Below are 15130 nucleotides of genomic sequence, written 5' to 3'. Positions count from 1 at the left end.
CACCGTGAAATCAGAGCAAACGGAAAAGTGGGCTGTGCCTTCACCACCACCGGTAAACACTTATTCTCGCTCCGATATTTCTGTTTCCATAACGCCGACCTACTGTTTAGTCTAAAGGACGTATGATACTCTTACGACTGTACTTTTTTTGTTATTTTCCTACTGAAATTTAGGACTTACACAACTGTCAGCCACTTACAAATATGTAAGACAACGGAATCAGGAAAACGTAATGGAGAGACAGCTACAGTATGGACAACAAACTCGGAACGAGGGGAGGTAAATTAGAGTCTAACTCTCGTTGACAGCGATGTCATTAAGAGACGGAACACAAGATCATATTCATCCAAGCTTGGGGAAGGGTATCGGACGAGTCCTTTTCAAGGGATGTATTACGGCATTTGCGTGGAGGAATTTAGGGAAATCACGAAAAACCTAAATCAAGCTGGCCTGAACGTGAGCCCAGGGTCCCGACTGCAGTGCCTTCTCGCTCGGTAACTCGCGAATCCGTTGACACCCACGCACAGCGAAGCTGATCTGTATCGCACGTGTAAACTTTCTCGAAATTATTATCTCTTCAGATGGTTTAATGGAATATTCTTCACACTAAACAGTACTATACGCGTTACGTAATCCATACATACCATAAAAGTACATATCCCTCACTGTCAGGCAACAATCGCAGTGGGGATAGCAGCCACCTAACTATAATACTTCAAGAGATATGACGTGATCGACAATGAGATGTGTGAAAAACTGCCGCATCACGCATGAGGTTCAAATCTATTACTTCTGTGCTTCTAAATGGTTTGACAAAGTTGACTGGAATACTCTCTTCCAAATTCTGAAGGTGGCAGGGGTAAAATACAGGGAGCGAAAGGCTATTTACAATTTGTGCAGAAACCAGATGGCAGTTATAAGAATCGAGGGGCATGAAAGGGAAGCAGTGGTTGGGAAGGGTTGTAGCTTATCCCCGATGTTATTCAGTCTGTATATTGAGCAAGCAGTAAACGAAACAAAAGAAAAATTCGGAGTAGGAATTAAAATCCATGGAGAAGAAACAAAAACTTTCAGGTTCGACGATGACATTGTAATTCTGTCAGAGACAGCAAAGGACCTGGAAGAGCACCTGAACGAAATGGACAATGTCTTGAAAGGAGGACATAAGATGAACATCAACAAAAGCAAAATGAGGATAATGGAATGTAGTCGAATTAAGTTGGGTGATGCTGAGGGAATTAGATTAGGAAATGAGACTCTTAAAGTAGTAAAGGAGTTTTACTATTTGGGGAGCAAAATAACTGATGATGTTCGAAGTAGATAGGATATAAAATGTAGATTGGCAATGGCAAGAAAAGCGTTTCTGAAGAAGAGAAATTTGTTAACATCGAGTATAGATTTAAGTGTCATGAAGTCGCTTCTGAAAGTATTTGTATTCAGTGTAGCCATGTACGGAAGTGAAACGTGGACGATAAATAGTTTGGACAAGAAGAGAATAGAAGCTTTCGAAATGTGGTGCTACAGAAGAAGATTAGATGGGTAGATCACATAACTAATGAGGAGGTATTGAATAGAATTGGCTAGAAGAGGAGTTTGTGGCACAACTTGACTAGAAGAAGGGATCGGTTGGTAGGACATGTTCTGAGGGATCCTTGTTGAGTGCTGGCCATTGTGGCCGAGCGGTTCTAGGCGCTTCAGTCTGCAACCGCGCCACCGCTACGGTCGCAGGTTCGAATCCAGCCTCGGGCATGGATGTGTGTGATGTCCTCAGGTTAGTTAGGTTTAAGTACTTCTAAGTTCTAGGGGACTGATGACCTCAGATGTTAAGTCCCATAGTGCTCAGAGCCATTTTGAATCTTGTTGCTCTCTGGCCTTTGATTAGAAGTTTTATTACCTTGTTGTATTGCTCCTATTTTAATGTGTCGCTTTATTGATACTGCTGCTAAGCTGATGAATAGTATAGGGCTTTTTGACGGTGAGAACTTTAAGGTTTAGTTACCTTCCATTTTGCTTAGTAGGAAGGTTTTTTTTCAAAAATAGGAGTGACACATGTGTATCTTGTTTCAGCTCATGAGTACGGCAGGTTATTCCACGTCGGCTTATGCGCTCCCACTAAATTAAAATTTGCATCCCACTCGCTGAAAAGAAAAAAAATCGTTCACCTATACGGTTTTACACATTAACTTCAAGACCCCGTCTCCCAGTTAGACGTTTTACACCGTTCTATACTGCCCCTGTTCCAATATGTTCCTTTACTACTCTTAACGCTTCACATGCAACTTTCCTGTAACTTGTTTTCGTTTTGCATGTAAATCACTAATTCAAATGAAATTATAATTAAATTAAGACCCTACGCTGTCGAAAGGCATTGATATACATCAACGGGGACAACTGAAAATGTGTGCCCCGACCGGGACTCGAAGCCGGGATCTCCTGCTTACTTGGCAGACGCTCTATCCATCTGAGCGAACGAAGGCACAGTCTCTGCGACTGCAGGGATTTATCCCTTGCTCGCTCCCCGTGAGACCCACATTCCCAACTTAATGTCCACACACTACATTCGTAGTGCCCCTGCCCATTACACTCATTACTCGCGACAGACAATTCTACCGAGTCCCAAAGGAGTGCGGGCAATGCGTGTGAATCCAGCACAGAAGAAGAAGGTCAATGGCCGGTTAACCTTAACTATGTTAAAATGGTATCTGTTCTTTCTGACATGTCCGAAAGAACAGATACCATCTTCATGCTAATTCAGATTGTGAGCGGCCGGGCCTGTTGGCCTCGCGTTGTTCTGCCCGTCAACAGATGGCAGTACTTTTGCCACTCTGGTTTACCAGTTTCCTTCCCCATTCGTGTTCGCTCCTCCGTGCTCTGCGCTCGCCATTGCTACACCGCGTCCCGTGCTCGTCCACCGCGGCGCGGCACAAAGTGTAAGTGTCCTGGTGTTCGTCCCATACTTTACGAACTTGCTGCCTGCTAGAGTAAATGTCGCTGGGCAACTTCTGCTAATCAGTAAACCGAAAAATCAGGTCAAAGGTTGCAAATTTTACTTTGTTTTCATTCATTCGATGACTAGTTTCTGGCTGAGACCCGTTTTCATATGGTCCTAACATAGTCAAAAATGGTATTTCCGAAGATACGAAAACCATGTCAAAAATGTGCAACGAACAGTTACAGTGCATATACCATTTTTGCCTATTTTTAACATTTATATGCAGCGACAGCAACTGATATTGTTTATATAAGAATGTACAGCCTACAGTTGCAGGTTAACTTTATCGTTTACCTAGGCTTCAACGTTAGTAATAAAGTCTTCTTCAGAACCTGCAAAAAGTTAATATTATAATGTGCTAGTAAATTATATTAGATATGGTCATCCTACAGGATGCTACGTGTAGTACTTACATAAAATATTATTTAAATGTTTGCCTAAAACAGGCCATGTCCTAAGTCAACTTTATAAAACTTGATGCATAACCATAAAGTTTTGCCACTTCTATTAAACAAGCTGTCGCAAATTCACTTTAGGCCCGTTGTATGGGCCTCGTCGTGTGTCTAGACTGCGGAACGCTTCACGATTTTGCGTGTCATCCTTGCGCAGCGGCCATGCTAATGTTCTTTGCATCGTTGGAATTTTAGTATATGTACCGCTGAAGCTAGTACGTCCATCTGAGCCACCGAGGGCACAGATGAATAGCGCGACTGCAGGGACTTAACCCTTGCACGCTTCCCGTGAAACCCACATTCCCAACTGTCTACCATCTACATATGTAATGTTCCTAATAGATACAGTGCCCATCCACTAGGAACATTACGTATGTAGATTGTGGACAGTTGGGAATGTGGGTTTCACGGGAAGAGTGCAAGGGATCCCTGCAGTCGCGCTATTAATCTGTGCCCTGAGTAGCTCAGATGGATAGAGCGTCTGCCATGTAAGCAAGAGATTCTGGGTTCGTATCCCGGTCGGGGCACACATTTTCAGCTGTCCCCATCAAGGTATGTCAACAACACCTGTCAGCAGCTGAGGGTCTCTATTAATTATCATTTATTTTAAAAAATTCTTAGAATCGAAGTCGTAGTTTCCCTGTTATGATGTTCAGTTGCGGATGTTCCTCCGGGAAGGGTTCAAACTTCATCGAGTAACTTCCATTCTAGTTGAGAGTGGAAACTTATCAGCAAGTAAATGGACAAAAGTGTTATTCTGACAAAGACAAGTTGAAAGAAAGCGCTAAAAATTGAGTTTCAAACTTATACGCATCATTTACAAAAACAGACGTAATGTCTGATGGGATACCGCAGTCACTGGCTAAACAATGTTACTTATAATCCGTCTTGATTGCAAAAAAAAAAAAGTTTATTCACATGTGAATAAACGTTTTTGCAACCAAGACGGATTATAAGTAACATTATACACACCCACAGATACCTAGGTTTATGCATACAGATATCTCCCTTCGACAATTTTTGTGAAATAAGCGTATTAGAAGTATGGTAGATTGTAAGAAGGAATCAATAGCGGTGTACACAGAAAGATGCCGACCTTTTTTTTTTTTTTTTTTTGGAAGAGGTGAAGGGAGAGGTTCAATTACTGATTCTCGTTAATGAGCGCCGGGAATAAACTCGGAATCAAATAAATGAATAGCATTGTTTGCGGAGCCCTCACGGCAGTGATCAAATTGTTAATTATGTGACATTTGCAGGACACGTGTTAGAGGCCATTCACCCCGCGACGTATAAATAAAGCCTGCAGCTTTCGGCGTTCCTGACTGATCCAATTACGTAGCACAATTGGTGGGATAGGATTTGTGAAGGGGGGGGGGGGGGGGTACGAATGAGGTAGGGGCGGGTAAAATGGGATATCGGTGATTATCACTGCCATGATATCTGCGTCCAGAGTTTTGCGGAGAACAGAAATTCTGCTACAGAAGAGTTGGAAAGCAAACGGTGACTTACAGCTTTGTCTCAGTATTAAAACATTAATTTATTCGCGAAGCGTTTTAGGGAGAATAAAACATCTACATCAGAACTGTCCTTCAGATTTATGCATCACATGTGCATCTCCTTTCCGCGAACCTCTGCAAAGTGCTTTTTTTTCCGACCAGTCTTCTGCTGCTAGTCACGAAGTCCTCACCTGTACAGTCTCTTCACGTCAGAGCAGCACTTGTACCTTCTACCCAACGTCCTCATTTATTTCTTCGATATATTCTATAGTGGAGGGCGGTGGTCTAGAATGGAAAGAAGAATTTCTGGTTAGACGACCATAGGTTAATATCAACAGAAGAAAATGCTGTAAATGGTATGTGATTAGTTACGAGTAGGGAAGTTATACGTGACAACGTGTTAGTGTGATACGATTATTCTCATCAGAATCGTCAGCAAACCAACGCCCACTAAAATAGTTCACGCACATTGGGCTAGTGTTTTTCCGTACGGTTAATGAAAAGTCGCGTTTAAAATTGCTTCGAGCCCGTGGACGTGTACAGGTATGGAGACAACCTCATGAATTTATGAGCCCTGCATGTCACCAGGGGACTGTTCAAGCTGGGGGAGGCTCTGTAGTGGTGTGGGGCGTGTGGGCAGTTGGAGTTACATGGGACACCTGATACGTCGAGATACGAGTCTGACATGTGACACGTACGTAAGCATCCTGTGTGATGACCTGCATCCATTCATGTCGATTGTGCATTCCGACGGACTGGGGCAATTTTAGCAGGACAATGCGACACCCGACACGTCCAGAATTGCTACAGAGTGACTCCAGGAACACTGTTCTGAGTTTAAACACTTCCGCTCGACACCAGACTCCCCCGACGTGAACATTATTGAGCATATCTGGGATGCCTTGCAACGTGCTGTTCAGAAAAGATCTCCACCCCCTCGTACTCTTACGGATATATGGACAGCCGTGAAGGGGTCTTGGAGTCAGTTAGCACTACTTTAGACATCATTCCACTCCATGCTACGTCGTGTTGCGGCACTTCTGCGTGCTCGCGGGGGCGCCACACGATATTACGCAGGTGTACCAGTTTCTTTGGCTCTTCAGTGTATTTACATAACATAAAATATTACAGAAATTATTTCTATTAATTTCACGGGAAAGTAACACAGTCTTTTAGAAAACGCGAAGGGGAAAAAAATTCGTTTACAGCACGACACAACTGCCTGCCAAATAACTCTCAGTTCAATAACGTGCCGCTTCAAACGACTGCGCTCTGATGAAAAACCGGCTCTAACTGCCTCGTAATTTATGTTGCGATTTTCTAAAGGCTTCAATCGCTGAAATGTTATTAACTGGCATTTAGTTATAACAAATCCTAACAAGGACGACACGTTTTCATGATTCTCCCATGGATCGATTTAATCAGTAGAAAAATGAATTTGGCAACAAGACAAATGGTGATACATCATATAAGAACAAACCACAAATGCAATTACAATTAACAAGGCCAATCATCAGCAGAGTCGATAAATTCCTGGATCTCAGAGGCATGCTCGAAACCATCTTCTTCACGTATTCACATTGAAGAGACCTCCAAAACGATAGAATTTGAGTTGATCTGCTGTTTCAAAGTTAATTTTCCTCACGCTTGACGCAATGTTAAGAATGAGTTACCCGAAAAATAGGTTAATAATCATGTTGTCCGGTTCTGGAGGTACTTTACCGGTTTTCTCACGTTCTTCAAAGTCACCCACGTTTTTAACCAATTTATGGCATGTTATCCTCTTGTTTACAAATGACTTTAATTTCTCCATATATATATATATATATATATATATATATATATATATATAGACGCCGCGGCATGACGCATTTTGGGACCTTCAGGGTGGCGACAGTCAAACAGTCTCAAAACACGAAGTAGAAAGTGCACTCATGTCTCTTCTTCTTCGTCTCATGAATAATTCAGAGTAAAGTAATTTTTTATCGACATTGTATGAAGGACATAGGTTCCCTCTCTTGAGCTGTGAAAGGCTATATCTTCTACGGCCTGTGTATAACGCCAACCGCGCTCTTACGTAGCAGACACTATACAGAGTGAAAATCAATAAAATCGACAAACTGCAGAGGCGAATTCCTAACTGGAAGTGAAAGAAGACTGGTCCTATGAACGTGTTTCTGAAAATCGACGGTGTTCATGCAACTACAACAAATCGTTCCGGAACACTGTACAGAGCTGCATCGCATGCACGTCACAACAGATGAATTCGATGCAGGCGATACCGATAGTAAACTACTGGCCATTAAAATTGCTACACCTAGAAGAAATGCAAATGATAAACGGGTATTCATTGGACAAATATATTATATTAGAAATGACATGTGATTACATTTTCACGTAATTTGGGTGAATAGATCCTCGGAAATCAGTACTCAGAATAACCACCTCTGGCCGTAATAACGGCATTGAGTCAAACAGAGATTGGACGGCGTGTACAGGTACAGCTGCCCATGCAGCTTCAACACGATACCACAGTTCCTCAAGAGTAGTGACTGGCGTATTGTGACGAACCAGGTGCTCGGCCACCATTGAACAGACGTTTTCAATTGGCGAGAGATTTGGAGAATGAGATGGCCGGAGCAGCAGTCGGACATTTTCTGTATCCAGAAAGGCCCATACAGGACATGGAACATGCGGTCGTGCATTATCCTGCTGAAATGTAGGGTTTCGTAGGGATCGAATGAAGCGTAGAGCCACGGGTCGTAACACATCTGAAATGTAACGTCCACTGTTCAAAGTGCCGTCAATGCTAACAAGAGGTGACCGAGACGTATAACCAATGGCACCCCATACCGTCACGCCGGGTGATGCGCCAGTATGGCGATGACGAATACACGCTTCCAATGTGCGTTCACCGCAATGTCACCAAACACGGATGCGACCATCGTGATGCTGTAACCAGAATCTGGATTCATCCGAAAAAATGACGTTTTGCCATTCGTGCACCCAATCGAGTACAGCATCGCAGGCGCTCCTGTCTGTGATGCAGCGTCAAGGGTAACCGCAGCCACGGTGTCCGATCTGATAGTCCATGCTGCTGCAAACGCCGTTGAACGGTTCGTGCGGATGGTTGTTGTCTTGAAAACGTCCCCATCTGTTGACTCAGGGATCGAGACGTGGCTGCACGATCCGTTACAGCCATGCGGATAAGATACCTGTCGTCTCGACTGCTAGTGATACGAGGCCGTTGGGATCCAGCAAGGCGTTCCGTATTACCCTCCTGAACCCACCGATTCCGTACTCTGCTAACAGTCATTTCATCTCGACCAACACGAACAGCAATGTCGCGATACGATACAGCGCAATCGTGATGGGCTACAATCCGACCTTTATCAGAGTCGGAAACGTGATGGTACGCCTTTCTCCTCCTTACACGAGGCTTCGCAACAACGTTTCACCAGGCAACGCCGGTCAACTGGTGTTTGTGTATGAGAAATCGGTTGGAAGCTTTCCTAATGTCAGCACGTTGTAGGTGCCGCCACCGGCACCACCCTTGTGTGAATGCTCTGAAAAGCTAATCATTTGCATATCACAGCATCTTGTTCCCGTCGGTTAAATTTCGCGTCTGTAGCACGTCATCTTCGTGGTGTAGCAATTTTAATGGCCAGTAGTGTAGCAGTTGCCATGCAGGATACACATAATCGTAGTTCTGCTTGTAACGCGGTGCCGGCCGGGGTGGCCGTGCGGTTCTAGGCGCTACAGTCTGGAAACGCGAGGTCGCTACGGTCGTAGGTTCGAATCCTGCCTCGGGCATAGATGTGTGCGATGTCTTTAGGTTAGTTAGGTTTAAGTAGTTCTAAGTTCTAGGGGACTGATGACCTCAAAAGTTGAGTCCCATAGTGCTCAGAGCCATTTTGGAACTAAATCTTTGGGATATCCTTTCCGCCATCTCCCTGTAACTTTGTCTGAAAGGTCCCATGACCTCACAAACGTCGCAAAAGGGCCTGAAATGCTGTGCGATGTGGTTAGTGTCCATGTGGGTACTTGTTTTGGTGCAGCCGTGCTGCCTCTCAGCCGCTTCCATCTGCTTGGCAGTACACAAACACCATCTCGGCTTGTTTACGGCATGAATGCCGGACCATTCTGCTGCGTCAATCGCACAGGCTGCAACACACAAGGAACACACGACATGTGGTCAGTGAAACTGTCATTCGTCAGCGCCGTATACCGTGGCAGCGATGCATTCCAGGACACGTGTTCACGGGACATTTCTCTCAAAATTTCCTGTCAGGAATCCGTCCCTGTATTCGTAGGAAGCAACATGAAGCTCTTTGCAGCTCCCGTATGTTTCGTTGACCCCGAATGGCAAGAAGTGACTTCACAAAACTCGTAGAGAGCCATGTCAGCTTTAGCTAAACTCGTCCCGTGTGCCGACGACTTTACAGTGGGACAGCGCTCTCTGTCATGTTGCTGGGGAGACTGTGAAGGAAACTGCAACTCCCCTCCGTGTTGCCCAGGCCCCGGAGTCCATCAGAATAACTCGCTTAACTTGGTCCGCCGCGCAGTCCTCAGGATGGAAGTGCATCCCGCGACCGGAATATTAAGAAGGCGCGAAGTGGCACCTCATCCACATACATCTACATGACTACTCTGCAGTTCACCCTCAGGTGCCTGTCAGATACTTCAACGAACCTCCGCTTCACTATTTCTCTACCTTTCCACTTTGCAACGGAGTGCGGGAAAAAGGAACGCTTAAGGGGACCACACAGTGGTCCAGGTCGAAAAAAGAATCGATTTTCGGTTTCCATCATATTTCGACAGATTAAGGTTTTATTTACGTACTCTGAAAAAGATTTTGCTGTAAAAAAATTATCTCAAGCATTTAAAGAGCAATTTCCCACCACGTGTGTTTATCTGCCACGCCCACTTTTCTGTCACCCACTGTCAACCCACCCACTGTCAACTCCAAGCCAAATGGAGATGCCATTACTATCAAAATAGAATGTGTAGGCAATGTTCAAAAACGTTTGGGAACAAGGCTGAGAAAATTGACTGTTGATATGAGAGGAAAAAAAATTAGAAGATGGAAAATTGTTGACCGGACAGGGCCGGTTAACTAAAACTCAGCCGGCCGGAGTGGCCGAGCGCCTCTAGGCGCTACAGTCTGGAACCGCGCGACCGCTACGGTCGCAGATTCGAATCCTGCCTCGGGCATGGATGTGTGTGATGTCCTTATGTTAATTAGGTATAAGTAGTTCTAAGTTCTAGGGGACTGATGACCTCAGAAGTTAAGTCCCATAGTGCTCAGAGCCATTTTTAAACTAAAACTGAAATAGAAAACTTGCAGGCAATTAGGAGAAATAAAGATAATCTGGAGGCAATGAAGAGCCATGTTTGGGCCACATTCTTCCATAATTCCTCTACTAATGAAAAGCCATGTCATGGATTGCGTCCATCAAGAGAAGATTCGTGATGCAAATACGATAGGGCTCAGGCAACTGGAGAAATTTATCCTCACCAGCATTCTCTTCCTGCTGCTGTTATTACAGCAATTAAACCTATTTTCAGAGACTTGTCTCATCCTGGCCTTCTAAGGAAATGTCTGCATGGCCAGACACAGAACACAAACGAATGTTTCAACAGCATAATTTGGAACCGCCTTCCTAAAACTGTATTTGTAGGCATGGATACAATGAAACTAAGAGTTCATGATGCTGTTATTACATTCAGTTGTGGTAATACTGGAAAGTGTTTCGTACTGAAAAAGCTGGGAATTAATCCTGGTGAAAATATGAGCACTGCGCAGCAACATTGCAATAAAATGAGGATAGCGGATGCAGACAGGTCTGCATCTAATGTGGCCAACAAAGCAAGACAAACATCCAGGAAGGTGAAAAACAAGCTGGAAGACCTGCTAGAGGCCAAAGAAGGGCCATCATATGCTGCAGGACATTTTTAATTAACTTTAAGTAACAAATTTCAAAAGTTTTTTCTTTAAAGTCAATTTCCCGCAAACTAAAATTTTCAGTACATATGCCCCATTATATCAGAAACTATCATAGATAAATGAATAAAATTTTCAGAGACTCTGCATAGCATAAAAAGCCACCTCTGGTACTACATTCACCCCTAGTACTACATTCACCTCTGGTACTACACCCATTAGGAAGTTCACAAAAAATATTTTCTGCAGAAAAAACTTAATATTTTTTGTTAATAAATTTAAAACAGTATTTCTTAAAAACATTGAAACGGATAAAGTAGATTTTAGTACAGTTGACTCTATTAGCATCATGTGACATACAGTAAAATATTAAGGTCCTGCATCAAATAGCTTTTAAGAAATGGGTCAAATACTTGCCTAAATTAACATGTGTTAGATTGGCTGGGTGTGGTCCCCTTAAATCCTTCCGTGCGGGCCCTGATTTCCCTTATTTTATTACGATGATCATGTCTCCCTATTTAGGCGGGCGTCGACAAGGTACTTTCATATTCTGAGGAGAAAGATGCAAATTGAAGATTCTTGAAAAAATCTCGCCAAAACGAAAAACGCCTTTGTTTTAATTTAATGATTGCCATATCATATGCTTGGCACTCTCTCTCCTATTTCATGATAATACGAAACGAGCTGCCCTTCTTTGGGATTTTCCAGTCTTCTACATCAGTCCTATCTGATGCGAATCCCACACCGCACAATAGTCTAGCAGAGGGCAGTCTCTTTCTAAGTGTTCTGCCGCGCGGGGTAGATGCGCGGTGTGGCGCTTTGTCACGGTTCACGCGGCTCCCCACGTCGGAGGTTCGAGTCATGCCTCGGGAATGGTTGTGTGTGTGTTGTCCTTACCGTAAGTTAAAGTTAGATTTAGTACTGTCTAAGTTTAGGGACCGATGACCTCAGCAATTAGGCCCTATAGAACTTACCAGAAATTTAGCAAACAATTTTGTAAGTGTTCTGCCAATAAATCGCAGTCTTTGGTTCACTTGCCCCACCTCTGCATCTACATCAACATGATTACTGTGCAATTCACAATTAACTGTCTGCCAGTGTGTCCGTCGAACCACCCCCAAGCCGATTCTGTACCTTTCCAATCTCTAACAGCACGTGGCAAAAACGAACGCATAAATCTTTCCGGGCGAGCTCTGATTTCTCTCATTTTATTATGGTGACTATTTTTCCCTATGTAGGCGGTCGCCGACAAAATATTTTCACACTCTGAGGAGAAAGTTGGAAATTTCGTGAGAAGATCTTGCCGCAACGAAAAACGCCTTTGTTTTAATAATGGTCACCCCAACTTCACAGTAAAACGAAACACGCTGCCCTTCTTTAGATTTTGTCTGTATCCTTCGTCAACCCTATCTGGTGAGGATTCTATACCGCTAGGAATACTCCAGAAGAGAACGGAAAAGCGTAGTGTAGGCAGTCTCTTTAGTAGACCTGTTTGTAAGGTTTCTTTTTTTTTTTTTTTTTTACATGTCTATCCATTTCGGATGAGATAGTCTTTCCACGTTCGGGTCGCTGTATATAACGAAACAAGTTGAGCACTCATGTCGTCGAAAATCCTGTTGCATTTTTTCCATACCCTGACCATTTTTAAAATTTGCTCTCATGCGACCTCTCGATCAGCGGAAGGCGATTCTGATGACCAGTAATCTTCATCCCCACCAGTACCTAAAATCCTCTCGTTTCGCTGACGAACCCTCTGTTATTAAACAGACGTGTGATGTTTAAATTGGCTGATTCGTTTTGTTGTATGGTAATGTATAGTTATATTTCCTGGTATTTTGTCTGTACGGTAATGTGAAGTTTAACGCGTGATCAGAGAAACAGTTAAGCTCGTATTTAAGTTCACGAAAATTTTTGAAAAGTGATCAGCAGTGCAAGAGGTAATCAGAAATGCAACATTAAATTGTTTACTGCAATGCTCATGGTGGGAGTACAGTTCGTTCTGTTAAATTATAGAAAACTGTCGTGTAGCAATAATGCAAGGAATTTAACTACGAGAAAAATATGAAATACAAACTACGAAAAAATTCATGACTGAAAGTTACATCACTGTCAAAATATTAACTGTATCACATGTAAATTATAAATGGCCTACCAGTTTGCACAATAAATACATGCTGTGCTGCTACCACGTCCAAACTAATTCAGCTGCTTTTGCTATTCCAGTTACAAAATAAAAATTTAAACTACTTGCAACGCAATTTGCAATGCGTGCTTTAAACTATACACACATACACAGAACTTCTGTGCTAATAAAACTCATTATTGTAATGATCATTATCAATTAAAGTTCTGTTACTGAGAAACTGCGGAAAGTAAAATGGAGCTTGAAGTAAAGAGACGAATATTGATTATTGGAAAACAATGAAGTAACAGTATTAACAAAATGTTAAATCACTAAGACGAAATATTTTAACACTTGAAATTTTAAAAATTCACTTTACATTAATAGTGGAAGGTACCTGAAAAAATTTTCTTTATTTTCTTACATACACATATGCTATCCATCTTTGAAGAAAAAATCAGTACATCACACATTGTTACGTTATCATTAAAAATCTCCAATCCTAAGTCCCTGACCAAATTACTTACTACGCTCGGAACTCTCGGCAAAAGCGCTATTACCGTACCTTTTGAAGCCTTCTGAATGAATTTAGAAAATATCTCTCCATAAATGAAAAATAATCCAAGAAAGTTATGCCGGCATGCAGCACTCTCTCTCTCTCTCTCTCTCTCTCTCTCTCTCTTTCTCTTAGGAGTGCACTCCACTCACGAGCAAAGGTTATGCTAACAGTCTCTCACAGCGCAACCGGATTGGCAGAGATGTTGCCCGCTGTTACCCAGATGCTATAGGAGCTTCATTTTCCCGTGTGACATCCAAAATATTACCATAATTGCAATTTTCTGCTTAAAACGTAACCTCTACAGCGCCGTTATTCGTCACACAACAACTCAGATCTCTGAATAAGACCTCAATACGGCTTCCCTTACTTCTTCTTGCTCAGTAATTTTGAGCACTCTTTAATAAAGCGACTGCCGAAAAGCCACCTCCATGCGATCAGGATCTTGTAAATGGAATTAATGGTCGTTGAGCTTAACCACTGAGTAGCAGATGTTCATCTTTCACTAACAGCCGTAAATCATGAATTACCACACCGCCAATTTTCTCTTGAGTATACTGTCTCGACAACATATTCTCTTTCTGAGGGAATAAATTCAGATGTAGCTTTGACTACCACATGGGTCTCGAATCCATGGGAATTCTTTGGCATCGCTCATTTGAAGACATTTTTTATCATTCGATAAGGTGCAAAATGTGGTCTTCAAAACTGACTTCATGTTCCAATAAAAAAACAATTTAATTACAGTTTACAGAGTGGACCAACAAGGGAAAATAATATTCAATATGGTCTTCTTCGATTTCTCTTTTCTACAGCTGTAATTCTAATCTAAAAGCTGAAATGTTTCAATTTTATATTCGTCATTTTTCTTGATTGCAAGGTGATATTCAACTACTTTAACGTTTCAAACGTATCACAAAAGTATTCTAGTTCGACTAAAAACTTCGTTCCCGCGAAGTGTTTGGATTTTATATTTAAGAAAAGAGTACAGTTGTTGCTGTTAGTGATATGTGGAAGTAAATACATTGTCACAAGAGCCCAACACTACGACGGATATGTTCACTTGCCTGCCATATATATCAGGATTAACAGAAAGAATATTAGAAAATTTTTCACTAAGTACGTAATAGTTTTTTTTCATACGTTCCACATCTTCATAGATGTGTTTGGTATGAGCTTATGGAAAGAACAGGGCATCGAATGTAATTTGATTTGATCTAATCTAATAGAAACCACACACGACACTATATTATGAAGTTGTAAAGCGTCTTTCTTGCATGCAGAAATGCGGAGTAAATGAAGTGTTTCGAATAAACTGTACTTAAATCTTGTGTTGATTGGTGTCTATACTGTTACTTACGGCGAATGCATTACTGCCCGAGCACGAAATAACCCAAACGATCAGCCGGAAATGTAGCGAGGAGGAAACGAATAAAGTGTTTGAGAACCCGAGCTTTTATACACTAAGGGCGTTTACTAAGGAACCTGAACAACGACAACGTGGTGCAACACATGCAAATATAGTGAAGGAGGGCACTCTGTCAGATCAGTGCGCAACTGAATATTAA

At 42.4% G+C, this 15130-nt stretch overlaps 1 protein-coding gene and 1 non-coding gene across 2 annotated transcripts in view; one reads left to right on the top strand and one right to left on the bottom strand.

Annotated features, from left to right (window-relative positions):
- LOC124552592 (neuropeptide F-like) overlaps positions 1–15130 on the top strand; it is a 635976-nt gene that overhangs the window by 308346 nt on the left and 312500 nt on the right. The gene's annotated exons all lie outside the window — the stretch shown is intronic.
- LOC124552823 lies at positions 3557–3663 on the bottom strand. The gene has a single exon (XR_006967984.1). It is a non-coding gene; the product is annotated as a U6 spliceosomal RNA (small nuclear RNA).

This window comes from Schistocerca americana, chromosome 10 (genome assembly GCF_021461395.2).
Source record: "Schistocerca americana isolate TAMUIC-IGC-003095 chromosome 10, iqSchAmer2.1, whole genome shotgun sequence".
Taxonomy (NCBI): domain Eukaryota; kingdom Metazoa; phylum Arthropoda; class Insecta; order Orthoptera; family Acrididae; genus Schistocerca; species Schistocerca americana.
Note: the sequence above shows the minus strand (reverse complement) of the source record. Positions and strands in the feature narration are given on the sequence as shown.